Raw genomic sequence first — 10,947 nt, forward strand, 5'->3', positions numbered from 1 at the left:
CTGGATACCGTTGGTATCCTGAGTACACGGTCGAAGAGCAATTCCGAGACTTTAATCAAAGCCAGTATCTCTGCACTGTCAGGATATTTCCATCTTATCCTGGGTCCACCGAGCCCGTTCACTGCTCCTATGGACTCGGGGTTACTATTGAGATGGCTGTGCAGGACGCCGCCTACTCTATGATGACCATCATGCGAGTCAGATCTGGACTATTTCGGGACTCTGATTTCCGGTATATGCCAGGATCACTTCCGGGAGCACAAGGGTATCTTCAGGCTATCTATGCTGACCCCACTCAGGAGGATTCACGGACTCGCACCACTGCTGAGATGCTCGAGGATAAGGACCGTGAAAATCGGGCCTTGAGGTTAGAGCTCTTCAATACCCGTGCTGACCACTGGGCCACATTGACTCGGTTTGCACCAGCGGTGCAAGCTGGATATTCGGATATGCACGATCTCTATCCTGTGAGATCTGCTCTGCCAGACGTGATGGGTTGGCGTGATGTAGGAGGCATCACCCCACCTCGCGGTCCCCGCAGGCCACCGTCTGTTGGTCCAAGACCTCATCCTAGTCCCTATGGTCCACAAGCTCCGCGAGATCGTCTGTTTCCGGATGATCATGTTGAGCTTCCAGGCTATGGAGGTGACTTCTACGAGGACTACTACGGATCGGTCTGAGTTAGTGGTAGTATCACTAGTTCGCACTATCTGCGTCGTCTATCGTCCCGCGTGACTCGTGGGATATGACCTAGTTTGTACTCTTTCCGGAGGTGTAGAAAAATAATGTATAGGAGCTTGGGATGCCTCCGATGAGATGTAATCCTCTTTTCACCGTAATAGTACTCTGTTTGGTCTTGTACTAAACCCTGTATGGTGTGTATGGCGATGGAATAAAGAAGCAGTTTCTGTATCTACCATGTCATACGGATGATCATCTTGCATTTCGAGTTATTCCTTACATTTTGTATCCTATGTCGGAATTTTATCATCCTGACTAAATCATTGTCTTGTTTACCTAGGATGGTCAACACGCGCACTAACCCTGCTCCTCAAGAGCAGGCCGAAGGCAGTGAAGTCAGGGATGCAAATCTGCCTCATCCTCCTTCCCTAGCCGAGGTTATGATGGAAGCTGAGAGAAACAAGCGGGAGACCAACCGTTTGTTGGAGCGTATTGAACAGAACACAGCACACCATCAGAGGACTAACATGGTGTCACTCAGTGATTTTATCAAATTACATCCACCCACGTTCCACCACTCCGTCGAGCCTCTCGACGCTGATGACTGGCTTCGCAGTATCTCTCACAAGCTGCGTTCCACGCTAGTAGCTGAGGCTGACAAGGTCACCTTTGCTGCATATCATCTTGAAGGCCCCGCCAGTCTATGGTGGGAGAATTATGGAGCTATGCGCCCAGCGGGCCATGTCACTACTTGGGCTGAATTCAGTGAGGCTTTCCGTGAACATCACATTCCGGAGGGTCTCATGGACCGTAAACGTGAGGAATTTTGCAATTTCACCCAAGGCCGACTCTCTGTGGATGCTTACAGCAAGGAGTTTGGTAACCTCGCACGATATGCAACTGAGGAAGTTTCTACTGATGCCAAGAAGCAAGCAAGGTTCCGTAAGGGACTTAGTCCTGAGCTTCGCCGCGACCTCCGTCTGCATGAGTGCACATCTTTTCAGAAACTTGTTAACAAAGCCATCAGTGCTAAAACTGGTCAGACTGATTATGACGCAACACGCAAGCATGGCCGTGACGTGGGTTCCTCATCCGGTGCTGGTCCCCAGAAGCGCCGCGTGTGGGTGCCCAACACCGCTCTGCCACCCAGGTTCACACCGAGGCCATCTTTCCAGGCGCCTCGCCCTGTTCAACAGTCTGCTCCAGCCAAGCCCTATGGGGGTCCAACCAACAATGCTCCTCCACGTACCAGTTCCGTAACTTGTTTCAAGTGTGGGGAATCTGGCCACTATATGCGTGAGTGTCCCCAGACCAACCCCAACCAATCTGCTAAAGCTGTTGGCCGTGGCAAGCCGACAGGAAAAGTGTTCCACGCCAAGCCGGCCACCGCTACACGTGGCCATGTCAACTGTATCTCAGCCGAGGAAGCTCAAGAGGATCCCAACGTCGTTCTTGGTACGCTTCTTGTTAATTGCCACCCGGCATCTGTTCTTTTCGATACAGGAGCCTCTCATTCTTTTATATCCGAAAATTATGCTCGTTTGCATAACATCGCATTCTGTGACATGCCAATCTCTATGGTAATTCAAACTCCGGGATCCAAATGGCAAACTTCTAGAGTAAGCCATGGAAATGAAATCCAAGTCGACAGACTAGTTTTCCTCGCATCTTTGATAGCCCTTAAATCTTCAGATATTAATATCATTTTGGGTATGGACTGGATGTCAGCTCATCAAGCCAAAATTGATTGCTTCTCTAGGACTGTTCAACTCACCCATCCTTCGGGGAAGATAGTCAATGTCTTGACCCGAATAGCCAAGCGACAATTATATTCTCTTAACGCCAGCCCTTTGCCAGACCTTGAGGACGTTCCGGTAGTCCGTGACTTCCCGGATGTCTTTCCAGAGGAATTGCCAGGTGTTCCACCTGACAGGGATGTTGAGTTCGTAATAGACCTCATTCCGGGAACCGTTCCGATTGCTAGAAGACCCTATAAGATGGCACCACTAGAACTAGCCGAGCTTAAGAAACAACTCGATGAGTCCTTGAAAAAGGGTTTCATCCGACCTAGTTCATCTCCGTGGGCTTGCCCCGTCCTATTCGTCAAGAAGAAGGATGGTACGGACCGGATGGTTGTAGATTACCGACCTGTCAATTTGGTCACAATCAAGAACAAATATCCGCTCCCCAGGATCAACGACCTGTATGATCAGCTCGCTGGATCCTCAGTCTTCTCCAAGATGGATTTGAGGTTGGGCTACCATCAAATCAAAATCAGAAACGGGGACATCCCTAAAACGGCCTTTGTTACTCGTTATGGGCAATACGAGTACACCGTCATGTCCTTCGGATTAACCAACGCTCCAGCCACCTTTTCTCGGTTAATGAACTCAATCTTCATGGAGTATTTGGATAAATTCGTCGTAGTTTATCTCGATGATATACTCATCTACTCTAAGAACGAGGAAGAACATGCCGAACATCTAAGGCTAGTGTTGAAGAAACTTCGAGAGCATCGCCTTTATGCCAAGTTTTCCAAATGTGAATTTTGGTTGTCAGAAGTGACCTATCTGGGTCATGTAATATCTGGTAAAGGTATTGCTATTAACCCTGAGCGAGTTCAAGCTATCCTTAACTGGACTCCACCTGAATCGGTCAAGCAAGTTCGGAGTTTTCTGGGCTTAGCGAGCTATTGTCGTCGCTTTGTCGAGAACTTCTCCAAAGTTGCCAAACCTCTAACCGAACTCCTCAAGAAAGATAAGAAGTTCGAATGGACTCCACAATGCGAGCACAGCTTTTAGGAACTGAAAAGACGCCTGACTTCTGCTCCCGTACTGGTACCGCCAGACTTCTCCAAGGACTTTGTTATCTACTGCGACGCCTCGCGACAAGGACTAGGTTGCATTCTCATGCAAGATCGACACGTAATTGCCTACGCTTCACGGCAATTGCACCCACATGAGGAGAATTATCCTACTCATGATCTAGAGCTTGCAGCCGTAGTCTATGCACTCAAGACCTGGCGACATTACCTCCTCGGTAACCGTTGCGAAATATTCACTGATCACCAAAGTCTGAAGTACATTTTCACCCAACCGGATTTGAATCTCAGGCAAAGACGTTGGGTTGAGTTGATCACAGACTTCGACTTAGGAATAACCTACACCCCAGGGAAAGCCAACGTCATGGCTGATGCGCTAAGTCGTAAATCTTATTGTAACAACCTGATGTTACAACAAAGTCAACCGCTTCTCCATGAGGAATTTCGGAAGCTTAACCTTCACATTGTACCTCAAGGTTTTCTTTCCACCTTGGTGGCAAAACCTACCCTTACGGATCAGATCATCAAAGCACAGAAGGTAGATCCGGGAATCTCCCGCATCAAGAGAAACATCAAGAAAGGAATTGCGAATTGTTTCTCCATTAATGATCAAGGGGTCGTATACTTCGGGAATCGACTAGTGGTTCCCAAAGTGCGAAACCTGAGGCGATTGATCCTTAAGGAAGCTCATGAATCTCCTCTCACCATTCATCCCGGTAGTACTAAGATGTATCAGGACCTACGCCAGAGGTTCTGGTGGACTAGGATGAAGAGAGAAATTGCTCAGTATATTGCTAATTGCGACGTTTGTCGTCGTGTAAAAGCAGAGCATCAACGGCCTGCTGGCACCCTTCAACCCTTAGCCATTCCTGAATGGAAATGGGATAAAATTGGTATGGATTTCATTACCGGTTTTCCCAGGACCAAGAGAGGGAATAATGCTATTTTCGTCGTTGTCGATCGTCTTTCCAAAGTAGCCCATTTCCTACCTGTTCGTGAGAGTATAACCGCTAGTCAGCTGGCAGACTTATACATCTCCCGGATAGTGTCTCTCCATGGTGTTCCTTTGGAAATTAACTCGGATCGAGGAAGTATTTTCACCTCTCGATTTTGGGAAAGTTTCCAAAATGCTATGGGAACCCGTCTCTCCTTTAGCACCGCTTTCCACCCTCAGTCGAGTGGTCAAGTGGAACGCGTCAACCAGATTCTAGAAGACATGCTTCGAGCCTCTGTTATCTCATTCGGAATGGATTGGGAGAAGTGCCTTCCATTTGCCGAATTCGCTTACAACAACAGCTATCAATCTAGCTTGGGTAAAGCCCCTTTTGAAGTTCTCTATGGACGACGGTGTCGAACACCCCTTAACTGGTCAGAAACCGGGGAAAGACAATTCTTTGGCCCGGATATGATTCAGGAAGCAGAAGAACAAGTTCGCATCGTTCGTGAAAAGTTGAAAACAGCCCAATCCCGTCAAAAGAGTCAATATGACCGAAAACATAAGGCTATGACTTTCGAGGTTGACGAGAAGGCTTACCTTCGGGTTACCCCTCTGAAGGGAACCCATCGTTTCGGTATCAAAGGCAAATTGGCTCCTCGTTACATTGTACCTTTTCGCATTCTCGCCAAACGAGGAGAAGTTGCCTACCAATTGGAACTACCTCCGCACCTCTCCAGAGTCCACGATGTCTTCCACGTTTCTCAACTCAGGTGTTGCTTCTCGGATCCTATCCGTGGAGTGGACCACGAAACGCTTGATCTCCAAGATAATCTTACATATCGAGAGTACCCCATTCGTATCCTCGATTAGGCCGAGCGTACCACTCGACGTCATAATATCAAGTTTCTCAAAGTACAATGGTCGCACCATTCTGAGGATGAAGCAACTTGAGAAAGGGAGGATCGTCTTCGACTCGAGTATCCCGCCTTCTTCTCGGAGGAACCCAAATCTCGGGACGAGATTCTTTTGAGTGGGGGTGAGTTGTCACATCCTAGTTAGCCATGCATTAGAGTGTTGCATCATGTTTACTCTTTCATCAGAAACCTGAAATGGGGATGACAGAACCCCCAGTCCCCTCTGAAACCAATTAGGGTTTACTAAAAAACGTTTTCAATGAACCTGAAATGCCCTTCTAAAATGCCCATCATTTTTGTCTTGGTTCAGAACCTCTGCCAAAAGTGGTGCACATTTTCCTAGGCCATCCTAGGGTTTTTGATTTAAATCATAAGTATTTGAATTTGGGCATTTAAAATTATATAAAATATTTAAATGCTCAAATAACTCCAAACTAAAATGTTTCATGTTGGAAATAATCCAACTATGGACCAGGAGTAGTTTGGTGATTTTTGGAGTTGCCTAAGTATTTTATTAAATTCAACAAAGTTGCAGAAGTATTAAAAATAGAAAACAGAAAGAAAATAGAAAAGACTTACCTGGCGCCCAGCACCCGGCCCACCTGCCGGCCCAGCCCAGCACCGCGCCAGCGAGCTGCTTGCCGGCCAGGCAGGCAGGCAGGTGCTCGACGGCGAGCACCGCATGGGTGCCACGCACCTGCTCGCCGCCTCGCCGCCTCCCTCGCCCGGCTAACGCCGTGAATCGGCCTCCCTCTCTCCCCCGAACCCCCCAGACACCCCCTCTCCTCTCTAGCTCCTCCCCCTCGCACGCCCCAGCCATGCCCGATGCCATCGCCGCCACCCCCTCGCCGTAGCCACGCCCTCCGTCCACCCCACGCCGTGCCACCGTGTCTAGGAGCTCCGCCGCCGTCCACTTCATCGAGCTAGCCGAGCCCCGTGTGCTCGTGCGGCCCGAGACCACCGCACCGACCTCGCCCGAGCTCGCCGTCGCCGGAGATCCCCTTCAACGCCATCGCCGCCTCAGCTCGTCCCCGACCCCGCCGGTGGCCTCTACGGGAGCGCTGTGAGCCTAGCTACTCCTCCGACCCTCCCTCTCTCATTCCCGAGCCGTGTAGCCACCGCACGAGGATCACACGCCCACGCCGCCGCGGATCTCGTCGCCGACGTGCTTCCGGCCACCCTCCGGCCACAAGCTGGTGTCCATCTTACTCACCGAGTCCCGCAGCACCTAGCTAGCCACTCCCCGAACCTCACCGACCCCTCTAGCACCAAGTTCATCTTCGGCCGAACCCCGGTGGCCGCCAAAGTCGTCGCCGGCGCCAACTCCGGCCACCCCGACCCCAACGGACTCCACCAAGAGCTGCGGCTTGTCCTCAGCTCCACTCCGGTGGTCTCCGCGACCCATTTGGTGGCCGAAATGGCCAAAACCACTCCCGCCGCCGCGTCGGGCTCGCCGGCGGCTAAACGCCGGCGCCGCTGGCATTGACTTTGACCACGGGTGGGCCCTGGTTGACTCCCCTGAGTCAATGACAGGTGGGGCCCAGCCCTGTTAATTAAACAGGTTTAGTTTTAATTAATCTTTAATTAAAATAATCACCCTGACATGCGGGACCCACTGTCAGGTTTGACCCTGACGTGTTCCGTTGACCTGCTGACGTCACACTGACGTCAGGCTGACGCAATAATGATTTTCTGGAATTATTCTAATATAGGAAATTCCAGAATATAATTTAAACTTCAAAAAATCATAACTTTTATTCTGTAACTCCAAATCAGACAAATTATATATGAAAAATGATCAGAAAATCCAATCTATCCATCTGTACTATTTTCATGCATGACTAAACAAGTTAACTTGATGTTTAATGCAGAACAAGGAAAAACACTTTAAAGGGCCATGTTTGAGTTTGAAATTTGAATCTTTGATTCAAATTGGTTCAAACCCTTCTGGTCTTAGTTGCATTAGCCCAACACACTCATATTGCTATGTTTCATGCATGCATCATATTGTTGCACATTGTTTGGTGATGGTTGTATATCGGTGTTCTTGCGGCAGGATCTGCCTCCGAGGAGTACCGTGATTACCCTAACGAAGAACTGTATCAGTGCATCGAATCATCAGGCAAGCAACCAACAATTTGATCATATCGATACAATCCCATGTTCTCGCTCCTGCTCTCTTTTACTGCATTAAGACAACGCGTTTCAAACTGCTGTGTGTTACGGTAGTTGAACCCATTTCCTCTACATGACCTGTCATTGCCACAGTAACTAGATGAAACCCACTAGCATGTGTAGGAGTTGATTGAGCCATATGTATGTGTTGTTCCTACCTTGCTATGCCTGCTATGCTTAGAGTCGTGTCAGTTCTGGTTCATCTGGGTTATGGGCTAGAGTGAAATGATTATGTCGGTAATGAGAGTGGTGTGGTGAACACGATTTGGTAAAGGTATCGATGAGAGGCCATGTAGGAGTACATGGTGGGTTGTTTCATTGAAGCCGACCTTAAGCACTGAGATCTGTATGTGTGATTTAAGAATCAGCTACTACCATGCATTGGGCCCGAAACCAATGGACCCTCTCGGCTTCTTATTCACCCTAGTTCTCCGTCCAAGAGTTGCAAGTAGTTTCTGGTGTTTGTAGCCTACTGGAGGCCGTGGACAGCGCTGACCGTAGGGGTGGGCTGTGATGCGGTAGGTACGTGGCATGGTGTACCGAATACCCGTTAGGTATCTCGGAAACCCTGTTCACATCGTTCGGGGCCGTATGGGAAACCTCGGCCGGACTCCCTGCGGATGGAACCTGGATAGGCGATAAACCTGGACTGGAGGCTTAGGTGATTAGGTAGGTCGTGGCCGACACCCACGTTGGGCTTCCGCTTGAAGGTTGCCGAGTACATGTCGTGTAAACGACGGTAAGAGGTGAGAGCGTGTATGAAGAAGTACACCCCTGCAGGGTTATCATGATCTATTCGAATAGCCGCGTCCGCGGTAAAGGACTACTTGGTTGCCTATACAGTTCATAGACAAGTAAATGGAAACTGCTAAAAGCCTCAAGATAAGTGTGAGTGCTGAGGATGGCTCTTCCGTAGGGAGACGGAGGTGGATCCTCGGTAGTGTATTGAAGTGGTGAGTAATGGACTCGTGTGCGCAAAACCATTTCAAGTTGGAGTCTCGTAGGTTAGCCTAGCCAAGAGTCAAAGCTGGCTTGCTGCAATAACTCCACCAACCCTTCTTGATAATATGCATGTATGTAGGTTCTGATGTAAGTCTTGCTGAGTACCTTTGTACTCATGTTGCTATAATTTACATTTTACAGAAGACGCTGCAACCCCTTCTGATGGGTTCTTCGTAGACGTTGACATCAACGAGTAGGCTAAAGGCCCAGGTGGTGATCCTGAGCTTGTGAAGGACCACGTAGTATAGCTAGGCTTTCCAAGCCTCTTTTATTTTACTAGTTGTCTGTACTCAGACAAGTTACTTCCGCTGCTGGTTTGTATGACTGTATGACTTGAATGTTGGGTCGTGTGACCCGTACCTTTGTGTATGTTATGTATGGCTCTCTAAGCCTTAAATAAAGTACTTGTGTCGTAGAGTCATGTTGTGATGCTTCGTTGTATTTGCACATATCGAGCATATTGTGTGTATGATGGAAATGCTTGGTATGTGTGGGATCTGACTATCTAGTTGTTTATCTTTAGTAGCCTCTCTTACCGGGAAATGTCTCCTAGTGTTACCGCTGAGCCATGGTAGCTTGCTACTGCTCTGGAACACTTAGGCTGGCCGGCATGTGTCCTTCTTCGTTCCTGTGTCTGTTCCTTCGGGGAAATGTCACGCATTGAGTACCGGAGTCCTGTTAGCCCGCTACAGCCCGGTTTACCGGAGTCCTGCTAGCCCAGTGCTACAGCCCGGACCCACTTGCTGATGACCGACACGTTCGAAGCTGGGTCATGGATGCCTGTCCCTGTAAGTCTGTGCCACTTTGGGTTTACGACTAGTCATGTCAGCCCGGGCTCCTTATCATATGGATGCTAGCGACACTATCATATACGTGAGCCAAAAGGCGCAAACGGTCCCGGGCAAAGGTAAGGCGACACCCGTGGGGATACCGTGCGTGAGGCCGCAAAGTGATATGAGGTGTTACCGGCTAGATCGATGTGACATCGAGTCGGGGTCCTGACATGTACGGGTTCAAGTCACATTGCTCAAATCAATGATATTTAGCTCATGCCTTAACTCGCGAAATCTTGCTTCATCCAAGGGCTTCGTGAAAATATCTGCAAGGTTATCATGAGTGTTGACATACTTGAGCTCGATCTCCCCTCGCCTAATGTGATCCCAGATGAAGTGATACCGAATCTCAATGTGCTTCGTCTTGAAGTGTTGTACCGGGTTGAGAGAAATCTTGATGGAACTTTCATTATCACACCAAAGAGGCACTTTGTCACAAATGACACCGTACTCCTTTAAAGTTTGCATCATCCGTAGGAGTTGAGCACAACAACTACCGGCCGCTACATACTCCGCTTCGGTGGACGAGAGGGACACACAACTTTGCTTCTTGGAAGACCAACTTACCAAAGAGCAACCAAGAAATTAGCACCCTCCGGAAGTGGACTTCCTATCCACTTTGTCCCCCGCCCAATCGGAATCCGTGAAACCTTCAAGCTTGAAATTTGCTCCTCTTGGGTACCATAAGCCAAAGTTTGGGGTATGAGCCAAATATCGAAAGATTCGCTTGACCGCCACAAAGTGACTTTCCTTTGGTGCGGCTTGAAACCGTGCACACATCCCCACACTCAACATGATATCCGGTCTAGATGCACAAAGGTAAAGCAAGGAGCCAATCATGGAGCGATATACCTTTTGATCCACCGCTTTACCATTGGGATCGATGTCAAGTTGGCACTTGGTAGGCATTGGTGTAGAAGCCGGCTTGACATCACTCAGCTTGAATCTTTTAAGCATGTCTTGAGTGTATTTGGCTTGGTTGATGAAGGTTCCTTCTCTTCGTTGTTTGATGTCAAAACCAAGGAAGAACTTCAACTCTCCCATCGAAGACATCTTGAACTTGGAGGTCATGAGAGCGGCAAATTCCTCATTGAAAGCTTTGTTAGGAGAACCAAAGATAATATCATCAACATATAGTTGGCATACAAACAACTCCCCTTTGACCTTCTTAGTAAAAAGAGTGGGATCGATTTGTCCTACTTCAAATCCACGATCTTGTAGCAACTCGGTAAGGTGGTCATACCATGCACGTGGGGCTTGTTTAAGGCCATAGAGTGCCTTATCGAGTTGATACACGTGATCCGGGAAGTAGGGGTCCTTGAACCCGGGGGGTTGCTTGACATAAACCAACTCATTAATGGGACCATTAAGAAAAGCACTTTTCACATCCATTTGTTGCAACTTAAAGTTGTGATGGGAAGCATAAGCAATCAACAAATGAATGGATTCAAGACGAGCAATGGGAGCAAAGGTTTCACTGTAGTCGATACCCTCGACTTGGGAGTAGCCTTGTGCTACCAATCTTGCCTTGTTGCGAATGATGTTCCCATGAGCATCTTGCTTATTCTTGAAGATCCACTTTGT

Source organism: Triticum dicoccoides, chromosome 5B, assembly GCF_002162155.2.
Source record: "Triticum dicoccoides isolate Atlit2015 ecotype Zavitan chromosome 5B, WEW_v2.0, whole genome shotgun sequence".
Lineage (NCBI taxonomy): Eukaryota > Viridiplantae > Streptophyta > Magnoliopsida > Poales > Poaceae > Triticum > Triticum dicoccoides.